Consider the following 27,448-nt stretch of genomic DNA (forward strand, 5'->3'; position numbering starts at 1 on the left):
CACGGGGGGACTGGTTCTGCTGAGAAACACGGACCTTGTGGCCATGTGTGACAGCCTGAGCAACTCTCTGGCCATGGAGGGGACGGCTGCCTTCTGAGATGGCACCTTAGCCCTTAATTTCAAACCGACTTTAATCAGTGTTTGTTACGCTGCACAAGACAGGAAGGGTTTGGGGGAGGGGGGAAAGCAAGGCAGGTTAGAACAAACCCTTTAAGCATCACTGTTTTCTGATTTCCCTCTCCTTTTCCTTCCTCAGTTTTATTCCTATGTGGTGGAAGGGACTTTAAAGGTCCTCTGGTCCAACACCCTGCCAAAGCCAGGGACACTTCAGCTGGACCAGGTTGCTCCTGGCCTTGAATATTCCCAGGGACGGAGCATCCCCCACCTCTCTGGGCAACTTGTGCCAGTGTGACACCACCCTCCTTCTAAAAAATTGTCCTTATATCTAATATATCCTCTTTGAGTTTAAAACTATCAACCCTTGTCCTATCCCTGCTAAAAGGTTTGTCCCCATCTTTCTTGTAAGGCCCCAGGGTGGGATGGAGGAACAGGAGCAGGGAGCTGCTGATCACCACTGTTCCTGGATGGAGTCATGTGCTAAAAATGTTAAAATGGAGTCATGTGCTAAAAATGCTAAAATAATTGGAACTGGGGTTTAATGAGATTGATTGTTGGGGCCATACACCATAATATGCATCCAGATCTTGGTCCTGTTTAGCCCTAATTTGGTTCCTGTGAGCATTAGGTGTGGGATTCTCTGAAGGGTGCTCCTATATAAAGGCAAATTTCCACTCTTAAAAAACAAAACTGCTTCAAACTAGGGATTGGATGCTAAGAGGTGATTTTAGTGCATTTCCCATTTGACTGGAGTGTATCCTTGTCTCAGCCCTTTACTGCTACTGCAGAGCTGGTGTGAAAAGCCACCCTGGAGCAGTTCCCAGGCCCCTTTGATGGAGAGAGCAGCACCCTTGGGAAGGGGATCCTGGGCTCAGGGCTCTGTTGATTCAAATTACTATTTATTATCTGGTGGTGCTGCCACCGTGGGTGACTGAGACTGCCAAACTTGCTGAGATAAAAACTGGAGTACAACAGGCCGCTTCTCCCCAGCCAAACCCCCTAAATTCCCTCTAGCTTCATAACTGTTGTCAAACCTTTGATCACCCCCGCCCCCCCAACTGCTGTCCCAATTCCTTCAAAAATTTTGAAGCACAATTTTACCTTTGAACTGAGGGAAAAATGTAATCCTGCAATAGATCTGGTTATTTTTAGCCCTAACACACAGAACTATTAAAATGCTCTGGGTTTGATTGTTGGCTTCACGGTGCAGAAGTCTCCCCTTGGACTAATGACATTGTGTATTTCCTGATATTTCAAAGGAAAATATTTTTTGTAAGTTATTTTCTCCTACTGTATATCAGAACCATTGGGGAAAAGTCACATTCTTTAGTTCCCAGCCACAGAAGCCTTTAGAAAAATGTTCCTTTTAGATGCAATGGCTGAAGCACTACTTGGAAAGAAAGTGTTGGATGCTGCTGGCTGCTCTGTGGGAACAGGTTACCTTACATTGTTACCTTGGGTTAAAACTCTGCACTCAAGTAGATTTATTCTGTTATTGTACTGGCCTTCCAAGCTCCCTTCAGTCTGCAAACCCTACAGTGGAAAGAGACATTTTCCAAGGACTTCCAAGTTTTCATAGCATTGAAATAGTTTCCAACCGACGTCCTCTCCGAGCTGCATGTTTTGTTTCACTAATCTGAATTCCAGTCCCTGCTGGGTTCCAAACTTCCCTCCTTGGAAGGAAATAACTTTCAGAAAAATGCAAAGGATGGAGTCCTGAACACAGCCCTGCACATTTGCTCTGGCCACAGAGCCTGGGCACTTTGAGCTGTCCCAGAGCTGCTGTGGCCCTGGGGAGCAGAGATAGGTATGACCAGACCTGGCCAGGATGGAGTATGTTCCAGCTGCACTGTCTGTTCTCAGTTTTAAACAAACTGTATTTAAATTTGTTAAATAAAATGATGGTTTCTAAGAGCCAGAATACCCTGCACCTCCGTTACAGACACAGCCTGGTGTTTCTCCCAGAGCCTGAATGCTGGTGGTGGCACAGAAAGCAGCAACTCCTTGGAGGTTCTGAAGGATTCACAGCTCAGGTTTGATCTCTCTCTCTCCCTAAGGAGGCTGCAGCTCCTCTTTGCCTGGAGCTGGTGAGTTCAAAGAACGTTGGGTTTACCTAAATCCTGAGTTTCTCTTTAGAGGGAGAAAAAGAAAAAGGAAACCAGGACCCAAGATCCCAGAGCAGCTTTAAGGGATGAGTTTTTTTTCTACTTGCAGTCCCTTTGCTTCTACCCCAGTGCAAATCTGATCCCTGCTCACTTTCCAAGGGGGAATTTCATCTTTAGGTGCTTCACAGTGTGAGCACTGGTGGAGAGGGAACTGCAGGACTCACTTGTTCTTTTCTCGTCCTTGGAAATTGTCATTCCTGTCTGGCCCAAAACATGATACATTTGATAGAAGACAAAACACATCTCACTTTTTAATTTTTTTTTTCCTTTTGAGAGAGAAACTACCTCCATAAGTAAAACATAGTGGGAAAAAAAAAAAAAGCTGAAATTAAAAATCATTTGACAACCACCTTGCTTTCCAACAAGGGAACACATAATGGCCTTTTTGCAGACTTGCTAAAATCTGCCTCAAAGCACACCAAAATGCTTTTCCACACCTGATTACTCACACGTTCACCACTATTTTCTCCCTACCTAATTATAAAATCAAGGAGGCCACCAATAGCACATTGTGAAGGTCCCTGGAAAGCTGAGCTCAGCTTTCAGTTCAGATGGCTTCAGTTCCTCCTCTCTCTCTCTTTCTCTCACCTGCCTCCAGCACCTTTTTACTCCCCCACATCCACAGATGGTCCAGAGCATGCGCAGCCATGCGGGCTGGGGGCCTCAGCAGTGCAGGGAGATGAGCTGCTGCTTCCATCCTTCCATCCATCCATGGAACAGGGGCCCTGCTGCCTCTGGCTGTCCTCTCCTCTGAACTCACTGCCAGAGGGCAAATCCTTCCCCTGGCTGTAGTGGAGATTAGCATGCCCAAGTGCTGAGCCCTCAGACATGCAACCAGGAATACTCAGGATGAGCCAAACAGGGGAAAGCAGCTCTCAATCCACGTACTGGGTCCGTCCCAAATAGGGGATGTCCACGGACTGGATGATGCGGCCGGCCGTGCGCTCCTCAAAGATGACAATCTGCACAGGGAGAGAAAACCCTTCTTACAAAACATGGGGGCTCAAAATATCCTTAGGAGGAGGGGAAGGAAGCACCACCTAAAGAGATCAGATCAGTCAGTGCAGTGCAGGGATGAAGCAGCACCACGTCAGGTTTGTCTTGATTTCCAACCTGAGGCAGAGCTGTGAGGTTCAGCTGCCATCCTTGGCACCCCTCCATGGCTGTCAGAGCCAGAGCCAGCTTTAGAGCAGCACCTTCCCTAATGTTCAGAGATCTTAGGAGATAGCACTGGCTGTCAGCTAAAGAATAATTGCTGTACCGTGCATGTCTGGCTCTTTGGGACAAGCATCTTTAACAACCCCAAAGGCAAAGAGCAATCCCAGCAGAGCCTCTCACCTCGTTGCCCCCTCTCCTTAGCCAGGGCCCAGGAAGGTAAAGTGTTTCCTGAGGTCCAATCTTCCAGTATCTTCCCAGGTTCTGCCCATTGACAAACACCACTCCTTTCTCCCAGCCCTGGAATTAAGGCAGAACATGGAATTGCTGATGCAGCTCTGCTGCCTCATTGGCAGCCCCACAAGAAACCAAATCTGCTTTCACACTTGCATTCTTTCCAGCCACTTTCTGCAGGTTTTCTGCTTGCTTTCCCTGTGCAAATCCCTGCAGCCAGGAACATTTAAACAAGCCATGTTGAACAGGAGTTATCCTTAATGTGCTCATTAAAAGGATAAAACTTTCAAAAATGTGCAATTTGTACAGGAAATTTCTTCCCTTTCAACAGACAGGTCTTTATTCCTTCCCAAGTATGGAATATCTGCCCCCACCTCTTTCCAGGTGACAGAAAAACCGAATTGCTGTTGGCTGCCCTGATTTACAACAAATATAACTTTCCCAATGAATGGGAAAGTGAGCAGGACTGTAAGGCTGGGCACAAGGTTGGCTCTAAGGGAGGGAAATCAGAGGAGGAAGTTTCGTAAGATTTAAAATCTCATCTGAAGTTCTGTGCAGTCTCCCACAGAAGGATGACAGGAATGCTATGGCCAAAAAGAAGTGACTCTTTCCATGTCACACTGACAAAGCAGGAATAAAGCAAGGCCCTCCTTTATTTTCTGTGCCCATTACTCCTCTGCAACTAGAAAATAGCATTTGTATGCCAATAAAAAAAAGATTGTGTTCACTGGTAGCTCTGCAGGGTCAGTTTTCTCACAGGACCTCTTCAGACTGAACAGAATTACCTGGAGGAGACTCAGACCCTCAGAATAATTCTCTAAGAGAGAGGGGGAGGCTACAGACAGAAATCAGCCAGAGCTGTTGCACAGTTGTCTCTAACCAGCTTTTTTAGAACCTTGTTGAATACCAGGACTTGCCTGCAGCTTCAGGAAGGTGTCCTGTGGCTGCTGCTCTATCCACAGCCTCCCACGGAAAAACACCGGCCCCCTGAAATAATCCGGGACTGTGCTCCAGCCAGAGACCTGCTGCAAGCTGCAAGAGAGGGACAACAGGGATACTCACACAGGCCACAGGGGCCACCTGCCTCTGTCCCCCTGGCAGGCCAAGCTGGGCTACAAGAGCAGGGTAACTGGGGCTGTCACCACCTCAAAGGGAAATGCTTTTTACAAGAGCGTGTGGTACAGGACACGGGGAAAAGGATTCACACTGGCAGAGAGCAGGTTTAGGTTGGATATTGGGAAAAAATTCTTTCCTGTGAGGGTGGTGAGGACCTGGCACGGGGTGCCCAGAGCAGCTGTGGCTGCCCCAACCCTGGAAGTGTCCAAGGCCAGATTGGAGGAACCTGGGATAGTGGAAGGTGCCCTGCCCATGCAGGAGTGGGATGAGAGGATCTTTAAGGTTCCTTCCACCCAAACCATTCTGGGACAAAAGCTCTGCTTCATGTTGGTTGCTGAGGATTCTGCAGATCTGCCAGAGTGCTTTAAATGCTGTGTCTTGCTAAAGGAGACTGCAGAACTGACAGGATTCACACCAGACATTCCTGCCACAGCTCCTGTCGAGGAACATAAACACATCCTTGCAAGTGTGCAGTAATTAGGGGAAATCTGACATTATTTCTTACCTGTGGCACCAATTTGGGAGCAGGGCACAAGCAGAAGAGGAAATAAGGAGAGCAGAATCCCCTAGAAGCCTTGAGCTTCTGTCAGAACATGTTCCCTCCATCCCTTACAAACTGCATCTCTTGGACTAGGGGAAGTTATTGATCCAGTGCAGCTTGGCTGCTACTGAATTATTCAACTAAAAGCCTGTGACAGCTCCTTTCACAACACTGCTCTCCCTCCTCCCTGCAGGGACTGTGAGCTGACTGTGTTTCAGTGCTGCTGGTCAGCAGCCAGGAGCTGAGGCTAGTGGTGACTAATCTTGCTTTTGTTTGGCCGTGGCAGCTCACTTGCTTTAATGCTCCTCACTGGAAATATTCCTCTAACACCCTGCACTCCTGTAACTGTGAGTTACCCCATCAATGAGAATCCTTCAGGTAGCCCCTGCTAAAACTGTCCTTAGGCATTTCAGAATGTGGACTTTCTTTCCTTTTAAAAGCCAATTTGATTTAACGTGGCCTCTGTCTCTCCCTCCTACACAAAATGGGGCAGCTGTGATATCTTGGGGGATGCACATAAGTTGCTTTCTAGTATTAAAAACATCACTGAAAAGAGTGTCTCTGGATTGTGGCCAGAGTCCATAGGGCATCTGCTGCCTGAAACATTTGCTGAGGTTTTCTGTATGTGCTGACAACATCTGCTTCAACATCCCCCTGCTAAATTTCCTTCCTTGAATTTAAGCAAAACAACATAAAAGAGAGGGAGCCATCTGGATTGTTAATGCACTATCAGTGGCTTTCTAGAATTAATCCATCCCTTGCCAGGCTGAATTACTAAATATATCAGCTAGATTGGTAATTTCCAGAAAGACCTAAAATTTCCACCATGTGGGTGTGAGGGGATCCTTCCCTTTGGGCAAGCCTGGCTTTTACCTACCTGATCCAACCCTGCTGCAAGGAAACCTTTAAATCCTGCACAGTGGGATTAGATTTTTCCCTAAATGATGGTATGGATCAGCTGGCACCAGTTCCTGCACTACTTCAGGCAAAAGCATCAGCAAAGAACTTACCAGTGCAAAAATCCACCTCCCCACTGTTACCTCAGGTTGCCTCATTTAGCTGCTCCCTATTAGACACTGAATTGCTGAAAAACAGGTGGTTTCAAATGAGGAAGGGAAAAAAACAAAAAGTTAAAATCCCACCAACCTTTTCATGAAGGCAGGTTTCATCTCCAAACTGTAAATCTTGAAGTTCCTCAAGGGGGTTTTATTCAAGAAGACGTCACCAATTAAGCCTGCAAGAGCAATGGGGGTAATGAAGAGTTGAGGAACAGCTAAAGCTGATGGATTTTGCTGTTTGAATCTGAGGAACAGCAGGAGATGGAAAGCAGCCACACTCTGCAATGGAATTAGAGTCCATATGGTCCCACTGCTGATCCAGACTGAGTGGGGAGCATCACTCAACTTTGGCCTCTCTCTCCCACAGCTCACTTGGGCCTCCAGCCCCTCTCAGCAGAACACACTGGGATGTGCTGGCACAGGCAGGTTGTTGGCATTTAGGGAGTTGACCATGCACAGATTTTTTTAAAGCAGTCAATCCCTTCTCCAATAGGCACAGCAAAACATAACTGAGCCAGCAGCAATGCCCAGGGCTGCTCCAAGGCTTTTCATCCCAGGATTTTAAGGCACCTTAATAAGTCATTGACCTTTAGCACCCTTTTGTTCAAGCTGCTCTCCCTGAAGCAGGCAAAGCCTGGGTGCTAATGCAGCCTCCTAATTACAGGACTGAGGCTGCCTAGGCAGCACTGAGGTTTATGCAACTTTTCTGCACTAAATAAAATCGATACAGCCATGTGCCTAACTCCATTAATCTATCTTATAGAGCTTTTGCACATAGTTCCCCACTAAAACAGAATCAACCCCTTGCAGCTCCACCACTGTGTGATAGGCTGGAGCATTTCAGTCAATTCTGCTCAAGGGTATGCAGTTCCCTCCTCCTGACAATGCGTGAGCTTTTAAATGCTGTGATCCTCCAATATCAACTCCTCAAGGGAAAACACAGATTAAAAAAGGTATTTTCCTTCCTTCTCTTGTGAAGTAATATGCTCACAGAGCAAGAGAAAGGGAGCTGAGCATCACCTAGGAAACCTAGAGCAGAGCAAGATTCATTGACAGCCCTGGCTTTAGCTAAAATAAACCTTGGTGCAGGGCATTGAGCAGCCACTGCATTCCCTCTGATCACTCCACACAGGGCTGAAGGTTTTTTTAACACATTCCCTCCCTCACCCCACTTCCCACCAGCTCCCAGTGCTGACCAGCACCACCAGAGCTGTGCTGGGCCCAAAGCACACAGACAGCTCTGCAGGATTTGCACTCTGAGGAGTCTCTGGGAGAGTTTGGGAGCACAGGACCAAACTCACCTTTCCTCTGCTCGTTCAGTGCCAGCCCATAATTGACTCAGGCCACGGTTCTCTACCAGGAGCCTCAGCTGCCTGAAGCCCTGCTGAAAACAAACTAGGAGAACATCAGCTGCACCAGCCTTGCACCAGCCTCAGCAGAGGTGTTCAAGGGGGGAAGTGGCATTGCTACCTTTGGAACTGCAATTTATACGTTTACTTTCAAGTTCTCTACTGCAAACAGTATTTCTGGGTTGTTTTATTTTTGACTCTTGAATGTTTAATTCCCATTTTGATAGCACCCACAGAGCCAGAAAGGGAGTTTGACACAGGACAGGCTTGTGCCATGAACTCTCATACAGGCCTTAAGAACAAGCAGTGCCACCCCCTCACCTGCTCTCACAGCCACCATAGCTCTGGTGCAATGTGCTCAATCAATACAGTGCTCTTAGTGCCAGCTTCTGCCAAGGTAAAACTGCCCTCAGACCTAAAGAGAGACATCCTCCCTCATTTCATTTGAGACCCAAAAGCTTCCAAAACCCCTTAACACCTGCTTTGTGCTAAGGAAGGTGAAGCCTGCATGGATTTCATCTGCAATAACAGGGTACAGGTACTCAGTGCTGTGGCTGTGGTAAGAAGGCTGGCAAATTTAGGGCAGCAAGGGCTACAATAACTTGAATTTCTCCATGGGAAAGCACTCAGGCCCCACTTTTCAATCACAAATGGCAACTTGGCAGTGAAATCCCACTAATTGTGTCTGATTAGGGTACCAAGCTACTCTGGGTTAGAAGAAGGTGCCTTTTTGAGACTTCTCCCTCTTTGGTGATCCTGTTACCTACACCCTGAGCAATCCCCTGTAGTTACCTGTCCCTCAGGAATGGAGAGCTCCACTGTGTTGTAGTCCAGCTCCCCCACATACATGGTGTTAACAAACACCTGCAGAACAGAGCACAGGAGACCAGAGCAACTGCTCATCAATTATGTCATAACCACATCACTCCAGCTGGATTTGGGGAGGAAACTGTCTCTGCTTGAACCTACAACTCAAGTGTCTGTAACTGTGTCACTGTCAGCACAGGTGAGAATAAAATAATCAAAATATTCTCAGAACATTCAATATTCTCATTTTAAAGGTGTTGTAAGTTTTAGGAGAATGGAACTGGAAATTTAATTAGAAGTGATAAGGCTTTGGGGTTTAGCTGAGAAGTGGAATAATGTAAAATTTCATGTTTTCCCTCAATTTCCTGCCTCTCTGCCCAGACCAAAGCATTCCCAGCCCAGCTGGGTGAGTCCTATCTGTGCCCGGTCCCGGACGTGGTCCCTGGCGTGCAGCTGGCCCCCCCCAAAAATGACAGTCTCATAGAGCACATATCCATAGGGCTGCCCAATGCTGTCATTCAGATGCAGATTCTCCATGTTCACAGGGAACTCTGACTTAATGGGCTGCAGGGGAGAAGCAAATGGAGCATCAGCAGTGGCCTCTCACATTGACAGACCCAGTGTTCCACTCTGCCACAGGTGAGAGCCCCCCAGCTCTGGTCCCTCCTGACCAAAGTACCAAAAAAAGGAGCCAAGGACTTGCAAAACTGCAATTCCAAGAGAACAGAAGTAGTAGTGAAAATGTGAGATAAAAGATTTGCGGCTTTTGCATCTCCTTGGCAAAAAAATCTCCCAACCTCATCCTTATGGCATAACAAGGCAGAGCACAAATTGCCTTCTGTAAAAGTTGATGCCTCTTAGGTCTGGGATGCATTAAAAGAGGTGTCAATACCTGTACAAGTGCTGGCAACACATCCCAGAGGGAGATGTACTGGTGCAGCAGGATGGCACCATAGGAGGCCTTGCTTTCAATCATGGGGGACAGAGGAAGGGGCTGGCCTGGGATGCAAAAAGAAAGATGGGTCAATTATTTCAGGCATCACAAATTCAAGATTCCTCCAGATCTCCTTTGGTCCTCCCATCCTTAATTCCCAACCAGCCTCAGCCCCAGAGCTCCAGCAGAAGGGCCAGTTTAACTAATTCCCTGATTTCAGAGTGTGGGTGGAGCAGTGCTGTGGGTCCTGGATTTGGAATTACCAATGACCATGCTGAAGAGTTGTCGAAGCTTAAAGAATTTGGATGTGTAGTCCCCAGCCTCTGTCAGCACAGCATCATAATCTGGAAAAGCAGAAAAGCAGCACGTGTTTTAAGAACAATAAAGCAGCTCTGGGATGGTTTCATGCAAGAAACAAAAGCTTCAGGCACAATTTTTATGGCATTGTCTATAGTATGGAAATCTCTACACTTTAATCTGAGTGAACATCATTAAACAGCCACAAAATTCTTTAATTTAGAGAAGAGCCATTCACACTTTCAGAGATCTAATTTGCACATATCCAGAATTTCACACAGGATAAAGTCAACAATTAACCATTTTAACCACAGGCTGTTGGGATGAAAAGAGATTTATGGTACAATTTGACTTGGTAAAATTAAAAAATGGTGTCTTGGATCACTGTCTCTGCCTAGAAAAAAGAGATATCAATTCATCATCTGTGACACCTCTATTTACAATTCAGAATAAGGGAATCCCCCACTTCCTGGAATGGGCTGGGAATTGGAAATACTCATGTGTAAGCTCTCTTTTAGACAGCAATTTACTTCTGAGCTGTGTCCCACCTCATCTCTCCAGGGCAAAGTGGTTGTGCTGATCACTTCTCAGTGTTCTGCTTACTGTCACCAGCCAAGGGTGCTGCACAGGCAAGGCAGTGACAATAAACTCACCATAACTGGTGACATCTGCCTTGTACTCATCAGCTTCCAAAGCCCCGTTCATGAAGCCAAAGTTAGTGCCTCCATGGAACATGTAGAGGTTGATGGATGCTCCTGTTTTGAGGATGCTTGCTACAGTATTCACCATCTCTGCAAAAAAAGGGCAGTGCCAGGGAGGCCACGGAAAGCAAATCTGGGCCAGGAATTCAAGTCAGTTCTGCTCCCTGTCATTTCTGTGCAATCACAATGATTTGTTTTGTGATTTGCATCAGTAAGGGGCAGTGCTGATATAATAGTGATGCATTAATACATTCAAATATTCCTCTCCTCCAGGTGAAAAAGGTCGTGGCCTCCAGCAGGAATTTTGCTTTTAAGAAGAAGAGTTGTAAGGACTCCTCAGTCAGACTCCTAAACCGAACACACTAATGACCCAATTACAAAGACAATTGCAGGAGGATGAGAGTCGTTAAAACAGTCTTGTATAGCTCTCTTTTCACTGCTCTTCAGGTGCCCTGGGGGTTTGGTTTTTTTAGTAGTAGCCTTCCAAATGAGCTTTTAAACCAGGGAGAAGGTGCTGCACTCACAAGGGGCTGAGATTCACTACACAATGTTCTACAAGAACAGCGTTTGGTGCTCACCATCTGCATCAAAGACATAGTGAGGGCCTCCCCAGTTATCAAACCACCCGGTCCAGTACTCCATCACCATCTTTGGCTGGTCTTTCTGTCAAGAGAAAAACAGAATTAAAATGGATTCAGGGCAGTCCTGCAGTCACTCCTTTTTTCTAGAGAAGCATTGTTCAAATTGTGTGGTGAGTGGCTTTACAGGAGTGTTTTCTTCTCAACTGGCACAGACAAAAAGGCACCTAAGGAGCTCTGGGCATGTGAGGAACAAGAAGCTATGGGCCAGCAATGCCCAGAACAGGCAAGCAAAGCTTTGTGCTTCTGCTGGTCACAAAGCACAAACCACTGAGTACACAATCAGAAGCCATCAAACACTTCTGGATGCTGCTGTTCGGGAGAGCTGTAGCAAAGGTACAAACCAACTGTGAGTGTTTAGTTCCTGCTAGAAACACACATTTATAAATGTCAGCTTATCTGCCACGCCACTGCCAGCTGAGAGTTTGCAGGTGCAGGGCAGCCAGTGCTTGCCAAGATACAGCAGCAGACCTGAGCTGCTTTAATGCCTTTTTAATGCTGCATATGGTGCTGGCAGGGAAGATTTTGCAGGAATTAGGTCTTCATTAAAGGCTCTGCACACAGAGCAATTGCTTCCCATTTGTCAGTGCCTGCCAGCTCCCTGAGCTCCTGCAGGATCCCTCCTGTCCCCTTAGCATGGGCAGGGCAATAGTGTGCTCAGCCCTGGCTGCCCCTCCAGCCTCCTGGGCTTTATTTCCAGCAGTTTTACCCTTTGTGTGACAGGGGTTTTGTCTGACATCACTGACATTGGCTGAGGGAAGTGGCATTAAAGAAACTGGTGTTTCATTAGGAGAAAACAACTGCCTGTAATCACCTAAACATTCCAGCTCTTGGAAATACATTTAATCAATCCATCCCCAGTGAACCGGCCACAGAAGGGATTTTATCACCTTCTGGAACAAAAACCCATAACAAAGAAAAGATAAAACAGCTTCATAACCCCTACAAACACTTCCTATCTCGAAATGAGTGTGGCAAAGGAAGAGCTGCACCTTTGGGGGAAGGTGCCACCTTCTGTTCATTTGCAGAGTTTAGGAAATTCTGGAAGACCTAAAGGAGGTGAAAGCACTTCCAGCAGAGCCTCTTTTACCAGCAGAGGAAAAGAAAACAAATGAAAGCTGTAGGATTGAACATCCAGCATGCCAGTGGGCTTCCCTCCACAGCCAAGGGAAGAAGTGAGGAGAGAATTGATCAGGACTGGGGCAGATCTCTGCTCCCATTGTTCATTTGGAGCAAGCAGAGCACAGAGGGTGTAAAGAGACAGGTAAGCTGGCACTAACCCTAAAACTTGCCATGCCCTCACCACTCCCTCATCACAATCAGGACACTGATCACACCAAGTGCTCATTAGGCATTAGTTAATTAATTCCCTCCCTGATGCACAACTGACAGCATGGAGGGTTGAAAATGCTCAAGTGACACACTAAAACTTCATCAATCTACCCTGAATGAGGCCCTGGAGATGAACCCATCACAGACACACCATCAGCAGTTTGCACAGAGCACCCACAGCATCAGGGTGAAAGAGTTTGGGAAAAAAAAGAAGGAACTTCAAGACTGAGGTCTGGGTACCAACACTTGGAGTAGTCTAACCCCTATCAGCTAAACACAAGGCACTGCTGGATGAGAAGCCTTTTAGAAGGTGCTGGATAACAGGATACTTAAATCCTCCTTCCCTGATTCCAGAAGGATTTGGCCTAATGAGAAGGAAGCCCCAAACCAACAAACACACAAATCCCAAACAAAAATCAGTGCTTCGCTTCTAGTGCTGGAAAATATGGATAACAAAGTGTTTCTGCACCTTACCTGTACTGTGTCCAGGTACTTCAGCAGCCCAGGCTCCAGGTTGTGAAAGTTAACAGTAGCCAGTGATATGGGAAAGGACAAATGTATTAATCTGGGCTCATCCAAAATGTCTTGGGGAGCATCTCCTTAGGCCTCAGCCCTGCAGGAGGGAGCTGCAACACCTTCTGAACCCCCAAAATAACCTCCTCAGAAATTTCCCCAGCAGAAGGGAGCTGCAACACCTGAACCCCAAAATACCTCCTCAGAAATTCCCCATCAAAAGCTTCACTTGGTATGCAGAATCCAAGTGAACCACAGCACAGAGTGGAATCCTCTCAGGCCATCTTTCAGCTCTAATGTGCAGAGATATGACAGAGACAGAGATCAGAGCAGCTCCTGGGGTCTCACCAGAGAGGGTCTAATTAGAGCCTGTAAAGCACTCGGAGATCCTCACTTAAAAGGCACCACATAAAGGCAATCTTATTAGAAAGTCCTGTCTGGATGGCACACTGCTCTCCCAGGCTCCAGCTGCAGGAATCCCTTCCCAGGCAATATCCCAGAGCTTGTCAAGTCTGTGGGGGTGAGTGAGAGCAACCACAGGACAAGAGAACCACAGAGAACTGGAATTGGAATAACTCTCTGTGCTTCTGCCCATCCTCAGGCTCTGGAGTGGGAACAGCTGCCTGCAGGACAGGAGACACTCATCTGGGATCAGTGGCGCAGCCCCTGGCACTCATTTCAACCATTTTTGTATCTCCCAGCTGATATTTCTCCCAGACAAACTCTGCAAATGCAGCAGTGATGATGTGATTTGGAATTAAAATTTGACTTCCAACAAGAGAGCTGGGATCAAACCCAGCCCCAGTTGTGTCAGGCAGAGCACTTCAAACAGAATATTTACAGAAGAAAAAGCTCACTTCTCACTATTTATACCTTGATTTTAATAGGCTGACCCATGTAGTGTGCTGAGCTGAAGAATTCAGCACAGAAAACATGAAAGGAGAACAAAACAAAAGGTGGATTTGCACTGATGTAACACACTAGCTGGCAATTCTGAAGGAGAACATGCCCAGCTCTGCTTTTCAAGCAGATTAACAGCACACTATGGAAAAGAGAACCAGTCCCCAGAGCCTTATTTATCCTTCCCATGGGATATCCTTCACACACACAAGGCATCCCACCATGTCCTTCAGCCATGGCCTGGAGGGACAGCAGAGGCTTTGTCACCCAGAAGGGCTTCAGCAGGTCAGCTTGGCATTCTTGGAATCAGATTGGTTTGGGATGGAAGGGACCTTTCAGCTCATCCCATCCCACCCCCTGGAAGGGCAGGGACACCTCCCACCATGCCAGGCTGATCCAAACCCTGTCCAGCCTGGCCCTGGACACTTCCAGGGATGGGGAGGGATTCCTGCCTCTCCTTCAACCCCTTCCTCACCACCCTGCTGCTCTCCCACTTGGAGCCCTGGTTATCCACCCATCAGATCAGTGACACACAGATTGTTGTGACATCCAAGAGCTCCCAGCAGAACACGCCAGGAAAGACAACTCTGAACAAGAAGGAGCTCAGAGGCTGCAAACATTCCCTCAGGAGATGAGGGCAAGGCAGGCATTTCCACAGCAGCCCTTCTCCTGGCAACTCTGTGGCAGGCAGAGAGTGACTGTGTGGTCACAGCTGAAAACTGCTGCATACCCAAAAAAAATCCAAAAGACAAGACCACCGTGCTGGTGAAGGCCTGTGACTTCAATTAATGAATTTATCCCTCTCATACTGTCATGAAAAGCAAAAGGAGGGAAAAAACAGGAGGTGAAAGTCTTGCCCTTTAATCATCTCCATACCTGAGATTGGAAATTTAACATTATTTGTGTCTGAGTGATAACAGGAGCACTCAAAGACTGTACCCTGCAAATTTTTGGGAGCAGTTACACCTGAGGCAATTGGCAGGGACAGGAGAGAGAGCAGAGGCCAAGGAGAGAGTAAATCCCAGCTGAAATTACCTGAAATTCTGAGAATCAGTGCCCCTAAGTCAGATTTAGGGCTCAGTGAAACTCAAGCAGCTGCACCTCCATTTCTTCACAGGAAAAAGGAGAAGGATGCTAAGCAGCATTTTAAAAACTTATTAGAATCATACTTTATAGAAGGGAAATGGGGATCCTTCTGCATGCTACACATCTGACACCCTCCTTCACCCACCTAAGGTTTCACTCCCCAAAATAAACTTGCTGAGAAGATAATGCTGCCCCACAAACTATTGCTAAATTTGCTGCTCAAATTAAAATTCAAAATCAAGATTTTAATAGACCTTTTTTCTTCTCTTTTTAATTGCAAAGCTTCTACCTCAGGAACAAGTTATTACTGTTATATTATCTCTTACTGTTATTACTGTAATTGCTGAGGAACTTGTTTAATAGATATTTAAATGAAGCAGTAAGTCACATTTTCAGCCTTGTAGTCTGGTAAAATATTAAGAAATGCTGGGTGCTGCCTTCTCTTGACTCAGTGGGAAGTACAGATGCCCAACCCTCCACACAGTGTTACACTTTATGTGGAAAAGAAACCACTCTAAACCTTTCTGGGAAGGTTCTGGCTGCACCATCCAGCCAAGACAGAACACCCCCAGCAGGTGAAGAGGGTGAATTAAAGTCATGTTTTTCTTCCAAAGCCATGTTCTCCAGAGACCACAGCCCTCCCTCACCTCTACAAGCACTCACCTTCCACCAAGCCAAAGGAAAGCCCATTCTTGTTGTCTGAGGTCATCAGCAGCTCCACAATCCCTCTGTTTAACAGGGCCTAGGTTAAAAAGAGCAAAAGCTATTGTGTTAATAGAGTTTAGCATTTCCCAGGATATCAAAGCACAACAGTATCACCTTCTGTGGGGACAGCCTGCAGCTGACAGTGCCTTGTAATGAGAAATTATCCCTGTGATATCTTCCATTCCTCCTGAAGCTTCCCTGCCTACTTTTCCCAGCTTAAAGACAACTGGAAAATCTTATTTTTTTTAGAAAGCTGGATTGGTTTCTCACTGATGTATCCAACTTCAGGATTTTAGCTTCTGAGATCAATGTCATAAATAGCTTCATTGCTTTCAAGAGGGATTCAGGTGGAAGGCGGAAAGGAAAAGCAGGCACTGACTCTTGACAGTGGAAGCTGAAAAGAGGGAAGAGCAGATTTTCCAAGGAATGCCACCACAGGACAGCTCAGGAATGAATGTTTTTCAATAATCAATGATTTTAGTGGTTCCTCAATAGCACAGCACTAGAGGAAACAGCACTCTAAGGTTTTAAAACCCACCTGCACACACAAGGTTCCTCCCCTCAGGATTGTTCTCTTGTAGCTGGTTCTTAACAGAACAGTGGCTGATGTTTGGAGGAGACAACAGGAAACCTTAGTTGTTAATTAACCACTCATTTCACTGTAGCTGCACTGGAAGTCACTCCTCCAGCTCCCAGGAGCTCTGAGAACAAGGTTTCAGTCCCTTCAGTCTAAATTACTAATTGTGAAATGTCATAAACCCTTTGTTTATTGTCCCTGCCAGCACAAAGAGCACATCTGGGCATGGCACAGTGTCTGCACTAGAGAAACTCTGCAACACAGAACCTATAGACAAACCCAACCCAGTTAGGACAACCTGGTGACTTTCTCAACCCACCACCACCAAATTTATACCTGAGCAGATGCTGGATTCAGACAAAATTCAGCTGCTGAGAGAACTGGAATTTCTAACCAATTTTACTAAGGAAATTCTTTGAGCAGTGCATTAATGCTAAGTTTCTTCCCTTCCTTTTTTGTGTAAATGCAAAATGGAGGAACAGCACAGCAGGCATGCATTAAATGCCTCCCAGAGTACAGCAGAGAAGCAGGAATAGAAGCTCAGTTCTGTGTGGGAAGGGTCACATCAATATATCCTTCTACTTTTAGGAAGGCAAAGACATTGCAGCCAAGAAGGGAGGTAAGCACACGGACTGGAGGTTTTCCTGTGAGTTGTGGGTGTTTCTTAATGAGTGTGTTGGTTTCACGTGCTTGGGGGGAGGGGTGGATTTACCTCAGAGCAGGCCACCCTGAAGCTGGGAAGTGGGAGGGGCTCTCCCATCTCTGGGAGCTTCCCCTGTGAGCTGCTGGCACCAATCAGAGAGCTGATTTGGTGATGGACAGCTCGGGAAACCAATGAAAAGTTATTTCGCTTTCACAAATCACAGTGGATCAGGTTTTTCTGGCTCTCTTTTGGCTTTCGGTCTCCGGGGGTGGTGGTCCCTGGCCGGTGGGCTGCGGCCCGGCTCTGGGCTTGGCCTGGAGTCCGGCCCGGTGCCCCGGCATTGCGGGGAGCTCAGCTCGGCACCCCGGCTCTGCTGGGGGCCCGGCTTGGGACCCCGGCCCCGGCTCTGCGGGGGGCCCGGCCTGGCAGCATGGTCCCGACCCCCCCTCCCTGACCGCATGGCTCCACGCGGCCCGGAGCTCCCCTCTCCACATGGCATGGCCGAGCAGGGGGGATCGGGGAGCCAGCAAAGGCTCTCTCTTCCCCCTTCCCTCCTCCTTCTGAGAGAAGAGGCCTCCAGCTGCCCCTGCTGTTTCTTCATGATCTGGATACAATTGTAACTTCTTCATGCCTGGATAAGATCCTCGATTTTTTTTCTAAGCTCTCCTGAATGGAAAGGAATAAAGCTGGAGACTTCAGAAGTCAGCTCAATGAAGATAAAGTTCCTGGTGGGAAGAGATTGAAAAGATGCGAACTGATAAGTAGCTGAAAACCTTTTTGTGGGCTAAGGGGATAGTGACTTTACTAAAATTCCTTTAAACTGTGAAATATACTTGGGGAGGTTTGGATGCTTGAGAGGAAGAACCTTATTTTTGCCTTGGAGAAATAAGAGCTCTCTGTTCTGGGACTGAAAAGTGAACGGAGACATTTAATAGAGAAAGAGATGACTTTTTGCCTCGGGGAATGAGGCTCTCTCTGTCCTGGGACTGGAATAGAGACAGAGACATTTGATAGTGAAGAAGATGAAGAAAATCTTGTTTCTCAGCAGCCTGCCTTTAAAAGTACTACCCCATGTGTCCCAGGCGGATGTAGATTGTGAAGGTGAAGACGCCCCTTAAGCCATAACCAAAAAGGGACTTTTCTCTCTTAAGTAAACTGAACTAATTATTTGAATGTATCACTGACTGAAGTGCTCTCTGTATGTTTGTTGGTAAGAAATGTTGAATGAAGGGGAGGAGGAAACAATCTAGGGGTCTTATTCTGAATATTTTTTTTTTTTTGTGTTATTAATAAATTTCTTCTTTTACCTTTCTAAGTTTTAAGCCTGCCTTGTCTCCACTCCTGGGTCCCGTCTCTAAAAGAAATTAAATATATTAAAGCTGGCAAACCCAAGTCCCACCGTGACAATGAGTTTATTAATTTCAGGAAGATGCAACTTGGTCATAGATGCTGGATGTGAATGAATCACCTTGCCACAAACCAGAACAAAGGCTTGGAGCCCCACCTCACATCAGATCCCACTCCAACCAAAAACCAAGCCCTGCAAATCCTGCTTTCCCACATTTTCACCTCTAACCACTATTCTATACTGCCTCAGTTGCAAACTGCACACAATCCCAGAATATGATGAAACAGCACTGTAAAAATACACCCACAGGCCTGGCAGGGCAATCTGTCCTGACAAGTCTGCAACAGCACAAGCTCTTTCCTCACTGAGCCATGAAAAGCAAGGCCAAGCCTGCAGCTGCTCAGACCCCCAGAGACTCTGTGTCCCCTCCACTTAGGGCTCTCAAAACCTCTTGCTTGGCATTATCTCTAATTTGTTTGTATGCACACTTCATATTTAACCTTGTAAGCAGAGTTAAATCACAGCATTAGATGGAGTCAGTGCAGGAGCTGGCACAGCCCTAAGGAGATTAGCATTCCTGCCATGGATTTATTTGTTTGAAGAGCCTCTGGACACTCTGAGCAATGGGACAACCTGAGCCTCAGGGTGCTCAGGGTGCAGCTGGGGTATCCAAAAGGTTTCAGAAGGATCCTATAATCCTGGAGCAGAACAAGACTGGATAGGTGACCCCCCTGATGTGCAGCAACACCTTTAAGCATTCAGTGAGAAGAAATTAAACAACAAACCCTGTGAGACACTGCAGATCTCGTTATCTGCCTACCTGCACTGGTGCTGGGGGCAAGCAAACAGGGCAGACTGCTCTGAGATCCACCAGAATAATCCAGCCTCCCTGGGCATGGGCCAACTCCTTATCACTGACTCAGAGCAGCCAGGGCACAGTTTAATCTCTTTTTGACAGGGCTAAAGGAGGCATTAGGAAAATTAACCTGCCTGATGCTGAGCCCCAGACTACACAAGTTTAGGACTGTGCTGGTGACTTGTTCACAACGAACTGTTCTCCCAGGAAAGTCAATAAAGGGAAACCTTTATCAAATATCATATAGGAGAGGCAAAACAGGAACCCCAGGTGAGAGCTTCTTCAATACAGGGCAGCTCTGCAATACAGAAACTCCCCAGCTGCTTATCACCCTCTTCTCTGGAAGACATAAGAACACAGATTTATCAACACTGAGAGGGTCATTTGCCAACTCTTCCACACCTGGAGGAAACATCCAAGGAAAATGCAGCTGGTGTTTTCGAGAGTCTCTCAAACCACACTCAAAAGTTACACAGGAAAAAGAAAACATGCAAGGAAGGTGATTTATGGGAGAGATTGACACAGAAAAAGGTAAAAGTGCCACCGTTACCATTTTGACATAGGTCATGTAGTTTGGCATAGGAACCATATTCATTCTCCCTGCACTGCAATGATGGGACCTCCTTTCTTGTACTGTGGGGGACAAAAAGAGACAAAGAAGGTGTTCACCATGATTTCCAACCACAGGGACCAAAACCACACTAGCTGGCAGGAAAGATGTACCAGAATCAGATGGACTCAGCTCTACCCTCCCATGCTCCCAAACTGAGAGAGAAAACCCCAGCCTGTGCTGGTTCCTGGAGCAGAACCGGTCCATTTGTTACTGCCTCACCCTGCTGCTGCCACACACAGCCCACACTGCCCTGGGCAGGCAATGTCACCCCCAGAGAGGGACAAGGGACAAGGGTGGTGCTTGCCTGGAGAGGGACCACAATGCGCATCAGGCGATCAAAATAAGCGTCCACAGCTTCTGTGAAGCCCTTGTAGGTTGTCCTCAGCTGCATCTCGGGGTCCTGCAGCAGCCAGCTGGGGAGAGGCAATGTGTTAGAGGCTCCTGTCCAGTCAAGCAGAGGTGTTTCACCCACTGGCATCAAGACACACCTGGGCAGGGAGCACTGGTGTCACCTGGCAGAGCCCCAGCACAGCTGTGACACCCCAAGATGTGAAGGACACCACGTGCCCATCACTCACTTGTAAATAAATTCAGGCTCCAATTCCCAATCTCTTCTTTTTGTTCTGCATTTCAGGCCTAAGCTCATTTCATCACCTCTACCAAAAATATTTCAAGGATTAATCTTATCACTCTAAAGTGGATTCCTTGCATTCCCAAGGGCACTCTACAACCAAGTGCTCCTTCAAAAAATCCCAATCCTTTCTCAAAACAGATTTCTCTAATTGTTCCCATTGTTTCTGCTGCTGATTTACAAGGCTGGGTTCTGTCTGGAGTTAACAGAAAAAAGGGAAATTTGTTGAAGAGCAGAACAATATAATGGTGTAACAATTTAAGGGGAATGAGCCTGTATCTTCCTTTTCTCTGCAAAATGAGGCCTTAACTAATATCCTTCCAAAGATCTGAAAGACTCAACTCTTTATTAAATGTGTCTTTGTGGTCTTAAAAAAATCAAAAGCTGGAAAATGAGAATAGTCCTGTTGCTCTTTATTAGAAGTTTTTATCTGACAAAAAAACCCACATAGGTGATGTGACAAGTGACAACAGATGCACTTCTCACAATCTAACGTGGAAGTGGCTTTTAGCTGTGGTCATGAGGATCTCTCCTCTCAGGAGTAAGTCCCTGACACCTCAACTCTGATGCCAAAGGCAAGTGAAAAGTTAAAAAAAAAAATCCCCAAGTATCTCCACTGAGGTTTGTGCTCTGTGCAGGTGAGGAAAACAAGTGGTAACCCGGCACTGGCTGCACTCAGGAACCTGGCAAGTCCCAGTGCTCCCAGAGCCTCCTCCAGCTGTGTTCTTCAGGGGAAAACACAACAGGAGGCTGGAAAGGTTGTGGGGTTTCATTACTGCCAGCCATGTAATTCAGATTTCTAGTAGGACTTTTAAAATGGAGCTGAGATGGAGCAAATTCTTACATCAAGCTGCAAATCCTGTTCACGTTATGCAGAGTCAAGGTGCAACAGCAAGATGGCTTCCACTAATTCTATTTTTCTTGCTGTAACCATTACACCATAACAATTATTATTTTAAACACTCAAAAAAAAAAATTAGAAGAGCTCCATAAGATAATGAGCATTCACCTGCTTTGGGGACACAGAAAATAAATATCCCCATCAAGCAGGTATCCATTCCAAAGCAATTCCTTTGAAGGAGCCTCGACTGTGTGATCATGAGCTTGGGATTTATTTATCCCTGATGCTTCCCTGAACAGAACAATTTCCACACTCACCTGGGCAGACCCCCGAGGTCCCACTCTGAGCAGATGTAAGGTCCAGGGCGCAGAATCACCCACAGTCCATTCTTAGCTGCCAGGGAAAGGAAGGCCCTGGGGATCCAGACAGAGGAATTATTGTCTGCCTGCAGAACCTCACTCCTAATACCCCAATCAGCACTGAATTTAGGTACCAAAGCAGCAGACAGCTGCTTGATGAAGCACTGTAATGGACTGATTAAGTTCCCAGGACTCCAGAAGGCAGGGGAAGAAATGAGTCCCCATTGTGATCAAGGCACATCGAGAAATAACATCTTCAGTCAAACAACACATACTCCCTCCCTCCAAAGAGGAGTATTTCATAACAGAGCTGGCTGTGCCACACACCTTAGATCCAGGTTTTTACTGAAGTCAAACTTGCCTCTCTCCTTTTCGTGCAGGTTCCATGGCACGTACCTGAAAGGCAGAGCAATGGCAGTGCAGGTGAAGGAGGAGGTCTGAGATGCTCAAAGAAAACCTGAGGCCCCACTATTCTTTCCTGTGTCCTTCCTCACAATAAGAAGGATGGAAATAAACTGTCATGGCTCACTGGAATCAATGAGCAGAAGAGGAAGAGGGGAGAGGCTGGGCAGGGAGGACACTCACGTGGTGAGGGTGTTGAGGCCGCACGCTCTCATTTTGAGCATCCGATCCTCCCAGTACTCGCGGGGCACGCGGAAATAGTGCATGGAGCCCCCGAAAATGCGGAAGGGCATCCCTTCCAGCAGGAACTGGGACTTCTCTGTCTGCAAACCCAGGCTCCTTCCCCACAGCCCCAGAGGGGTCAGCTCACTCCAGTTAAACCTGCAAGAGAAAAGGAGATGTGAGCAGCCAGTCCTGGGGAAAGAATGTGTCCTCCTCATTGCACCTCACCCAGCAGGACCAGCTCTGACCTTCCTGCTCCTCAAGCAAGCCACACTTGGCCATACAGAGCATGGGGATTGTTCACAAGGCTCTAGGCCAGCTGGGAGATCTTCCCAAACGTAGATTTAAATCCATTTCACTGTCTGCTTCCCCCCTGAGCCCAAGCCACTGTTCCACACTCTGCAACTGACACTGCTCAGAGCATGAAACTCACTTGCTGGAATCATGGATGGACAAGATTTCACTCACAATACTCACAAATACTTCCCTAACTTATGGCATTCAACACCTTCCTGCTTTGCATGGGATTTCCATGCTGATTTTTTTACATGGCTGATTTCCAGATCCATGTTACAATAGCAGCTGCATCTCAACATTGCCATCCCAAATCTCTGGGGATTCTGGTATCTTCCAACTCAAAGCATGGAGAAAATAAAAGCCTCTCACCTGTTCCCTGCAAACAGAGAACCTTTTCCTCAATTTAATGAACTCCCTGGATTATACTCATCACCCAGGAGAGACTAAATCACTTGTCATCATAAACTTACCTCTGCTTACATAAATCCCGAAAACGTTATTTGTCAAAAGAGCCAGAGCCACGGGGCCAGCAGCTCCTCAGCAATTACCAGGGTGAGCACTGCTGCTGCCACACCTTCTCTTGGCTCAGCTCCTGCACTACTCAAGGCCCTGCAAGCTCCAAGCTCACTTTGGCTGAACTAAAATCCCATTTTACCAACAAGACAAAGAGCAGTGTCACTGCCTCCCTCAGCCCACCCCAGTGGCACAGCTCTGAACACACACACAGAGTCAGACAATGGCAGCTTGTTCCAGATGTGAGGGATGAATTCCCAGCTCCAGAAAGCAAGAATGACATTTGGGAGGAATGTCGCAGTGAGAGAAGAGAGGAACATCTAAGCCTGCAGCTGCTGCCTAGGCTATGGGTGAAGCAGTTGTTAGCAGAGGGTGAGGATGCTCAGAGCTCGTGGCTTACAGGGATTGCTAACCAGCAGCCTGTCTGTCCTCTGGCAGGACAGGGCGACTAAAAGGAGCTAAACCTAAGCTTGCAGGGTACTGCACGGGCTGGCTGACAAGCTCAGAGTACCTGAGTAGCACAGAATTCTCACAGGGCTCTGAAACAACCGGCAGCAGGCAGGGGTAATACCTGGAAAAGGAAGCCAGATTAGATATTCACTGCCTCACACTGTCCAGCCATTCACAGAAACAGAGCTGAGCAAGGAGATTGGCGTATCAGAAGGTGGGGTGATAACAACAGTCCATGGTGATAGTGCAGCTCAGGTAGGAGAAATGAGTACAAAACACCAATCTGCCACATGTAAAGCATGACTGCCTGACTAAGAACAGGACTGAGAATGTTTAGAATGTTCAGAAACACAGCCAGAGAATGATGACATGAGGCTGGGAAATGGCAGCACTGCTCCCAAGAAACTGTTACAAATTTCGGCAGCAAAGAGTTCTCAAGCCCCAAACAGAATATCCCATGGCCACCTGCCCCTCTACACTGCTAAATTACCGACTGTAACTTTGGCAAACCAAACCAGTTACATCTACTCCTATTTTAGGTGGAGAGCCAGAGGTGGAAAGCTCAATGTGGTCTGGAGATGCAATACTCCAATGTTTAAAGATCAGATTGGAAAAGAGTTTCCAAGTTGTTTCTGAGCTGGGTAGAGCCCTAAATTACCCCTGCACACAAAAGTGTTGCTGACTGGCGCCAGAATGAAGGCTGTGCTCAGGAAGTACACATAGCCAGATAAAAATAAACTAATCACTTAAGATTATCTTCTTAATCCCAGGCATAACTAACCTGGCCCATTCCCATCAAGTTTCCTGCTTTAAAACTCCCCAGCTCCAGTGCTTTTTCTCCCCAAGAAGGGCTGATAGGAAGCTCCCAGGCTCCCAATATTTTCAACACATTATCCTAAATATCCCAAAACCCACATTTCTCATTAGGATCTGTTCAAGTAATCTCAGAAAGAAACATTTCTGTGACTCAGCAGAGTTCATCCTGTTACCCTGAGCTGGACTGCCAGAGTTTAAAGTGCACCCAAGCTCTGTACTTCCTCCTGAGAGCAATTTATAGCCCCCTGGAGATTTTTTTTTTCTCACTTCTATAATGACAGAACAGGTTTTTTTACTTTGTTAAAGGTTCCTGGCCTTCTTTGTCAGCCTCAGCAGCCATCCCTGGGAGTGTTCCAGGTCAGGCTGAATGGGGCTTGGAGCAGCCTGGGATAATGGAAGGTGTCCCTAGCCATGGCAGGGGGTGGGACTGGGTCATCTTTAATATCCTTTTCAACCCAGATTCTAGGATTCCATGATTCTGTGACTTCATCTCTGCTTCAGGGAAGTCTCTTTTTGAAAAAAAAAACCAAAACAAAAAACCAAAAACAACCATTCCATTACAAACTAACCCCAGAGCAGAGACCCTGAAGTTGGATTGGACGAGTTAGTCCAGTAAGATGGAATAAGCCTTTGTAAGACGGAATTTGAAGTGCAAAATACAACACATGGAAAGTCCCAATTAACTTCTGAACAAAACAACCACGCTGTTCATGCCTGTGAAACATAAATGTGGCTGAAATCTTCTCTGCAAGAGAGATTTACCATTGGTGTTCAACCACCCTCTATCCAGCCCAACTGAGAGAAAAAGTTGGTGGAAAACAGCCAAACCTGGGGAAAAAGACATTAAGTTCTTTGCTGATGCTGAAGGATGTGCTTCAGAGGACAAGGAACTTTGCTGCTAATCCCTAAGCTCCACTGAGACCTCCAAGGGCTTTGCTGTTTATTCTGGGCTTCCTCTGGCCGGGGGAAAGTGAAAGCTCCGAGCTGCCCTACAGTGCCACAGACTGTGGCTGAGGAGAAAACTGCAACCTTGCAGAACAGTTTATTCTGCATACAAGTTTATTCCGCCTACAAGGGTTTGTGGATACACACTAACAGGAGACAGATTCTATACTTCCATCAGGTATCAGTTTGCAATAATCCTCCCTAAGAACCCAGGTGGCACAAACCCACGGCCAGCTGTGCAAGAATTTTGCTTCTGATTATGCAAAGATTTATTAAAGCTTTTCCATAGCTCTGAGGATCAGGTTTGCTTCCGACTATGATTTTAAGAACCTGTTATAAAACACCCAGCTGGCAAAAAAGAACTGTATTGTATCTCCATACATATCTGTGTGTATTTCCATGTATTCTCCAGCATGTCATGGAGGGACTGAAGAGTTTGTCACTTGGAAGCAACAACTATGGGATATGTTCCTCCGGGAAAGAGGATCTCCCCCAAAATTAAGATCTAAAACATGTGGGGTTCAAGTTAGAACCTTAAACAATTTCTTGCTACTACTGGTGGGCTACAGAGGAACAGCTAGCTGCTGGTCTGCAGTGTGAAACAGGACCGGCAGAAGGAAGATAAGATGGAGAGGTGGGCATGGGCCATGGGTACCACACTGCTCTGGGGACACAGAACAGGGAGAGCCAGCCCCAGAACAGGCTGGAGAGAGGGAAACAACGCTGGTGCGAGCACGGCAGGGAGCCCCGAGCTGGGTCAGCTCTGCCGGGGCGATTGATCGCCAAGCCCATCATCCGTCAGCGCTGCAGTGATGTAAAGCCTCCCCCGAGCCAAGGTCGGCAGGAGAGCGTGAGCCGGACCCAGAACCCAATTTATGGCGCTGGCAGCGGGGCTGTGCCCCGCCGTCACTCGTGGCGATGGCAGGAGCGGTGGATATCGGGTGCCACGGTTATTTAAAGCCCGGCTGATGCGGGTACGGCGGCTGCGTTACTCCGCTCCTTCCCACGCTCCCGTTCCGCTGCAGGAATGATGGGAGCGGAGCTCTCCGATCGGAAAGGACGGGATTCACCGAGCTGCCTCCCGCCCGTGAACTCCCCGGCAGCGCGCAGGAGGCACGGCATTAATAATTACATTAATTACGTTAATTACGTTAATAACCCTTTCCCCTCCACCGGCGCCGCCGATTCCATCCGCGCGCAGCTCTTGAGCCGGCGGGGCCTGCGCCCGGCGGGGCAGCGACACCCGCCCCACGCCCACCCACCCCCGCCCAGCCCCGCCGCGCCCCACGACCCGAGTAGGGTCTCACCTGCGCAGCAGCAGCCACAGCACGACGAGGAGCAGCGCCACGGCCCCGATCCGGCGCTGCCGCCGCCCTCCGCACGGCCACATAGCGGAGGGAGCGCGGCCCTCAGGGCACCCGCGGCCCCCGCAGCGGCCCCGGGCCCCGAGCCCCCGACCCGCCGGGCGCGCACCCCGCGCGCGCCCGCGCCGGTCCGGCCCCGCCCACACCGCCTCCCATTGGCTGCCGCAGGGGCGCGCGTGCCCGCGGGGGCGGGGCGGGGTGGCCGTGAGGGAACGGCCCTGGAGGAGGCGGGAGGGACGGGGTGAGGGCGTGGACAGAGAGATCGGAAAGAGACTGTGGACTTGGAGCCTGGACTGATAGCGTGGACAGAGAGTATGGACTGAGAGAGAGCCCACACACAGAGCATGGACTGAGAGCCCGGACAGAGAACCTGGACTGAGAGCAGCGGGAGAGCCCAGGTTGAGACCGTGGACAGGGACCCCCGAGAGAGAACCCCGATAGAGAGACCCCAGGCAAGGATCCCACAGAGAGGCCCACGAGAGAGCCCCCCAGAGAGAACCTCTACTGAGACCCCGGGCAGGGACCCACGATAGAGATCCCGTGGAGAGACACCAGACAGAGACCTCTGGCCAGAAACTGCCATACAGACCCTGGAAAGAGACCTTGGACAGAGACCCTGGCTAGAGACCCCTTCATATTGTCCAGAGAGCCTTCCCAATGTCCAGAGACCCCTTCCTACTGTCCAGAGACCCTTCCCACTGCCCAGAGACCCCTTCCTACTATCCAGAGACACTTCCCACTGTCCAGAGACTCCTCCCATTATCCAGAGACCCTTCCCAGCCATTTATCACCTTCTGGAACAAAAACCCATAACAAAGAAAAGATAAAACAGCTTCATAACCCCTACAAACACTTCCTATCTCGAAATGAGTGTGGCAAAGGAAGAGCTGCACCTTTTTGGGGAAGGTGCCACCTTCTGTTCA

The 27,448-nt window shown here is 47.8% G+C and overlaps 1 pseudogene; it reads right to left on the bottom strand.

Annotated features, from left to right (window-relative positions):
* Positions 1-11: 11 nt before the first annotated feature.
* Positions 12-26,636, bottom strand: LOC130262515 (beta-galactosidase-1-like protein 2; annotated as a pseudogene).
* Between the last annotated feature and the right edge of the window lie 812 nt (positions 26,637-27,448).

The sequence above is a fragment of the Oenanthe melanoleuca genome, chromosome 24 (assembly GCF_029582105.1).
Source record: "Oenanthe melanoleuca isolate GR-GAL-2019-014 chromosome 24, OMel1.0, whole genome shotgun sequence".
In the NCBI taxonomy this organism is placed as follows: domain Eukaryota; kingdom Metazoa; phylum Chordata; class Aves; order Passeriformes; family Muscicapidae; genus Oenanthe; species Oenanthe melanoleuca.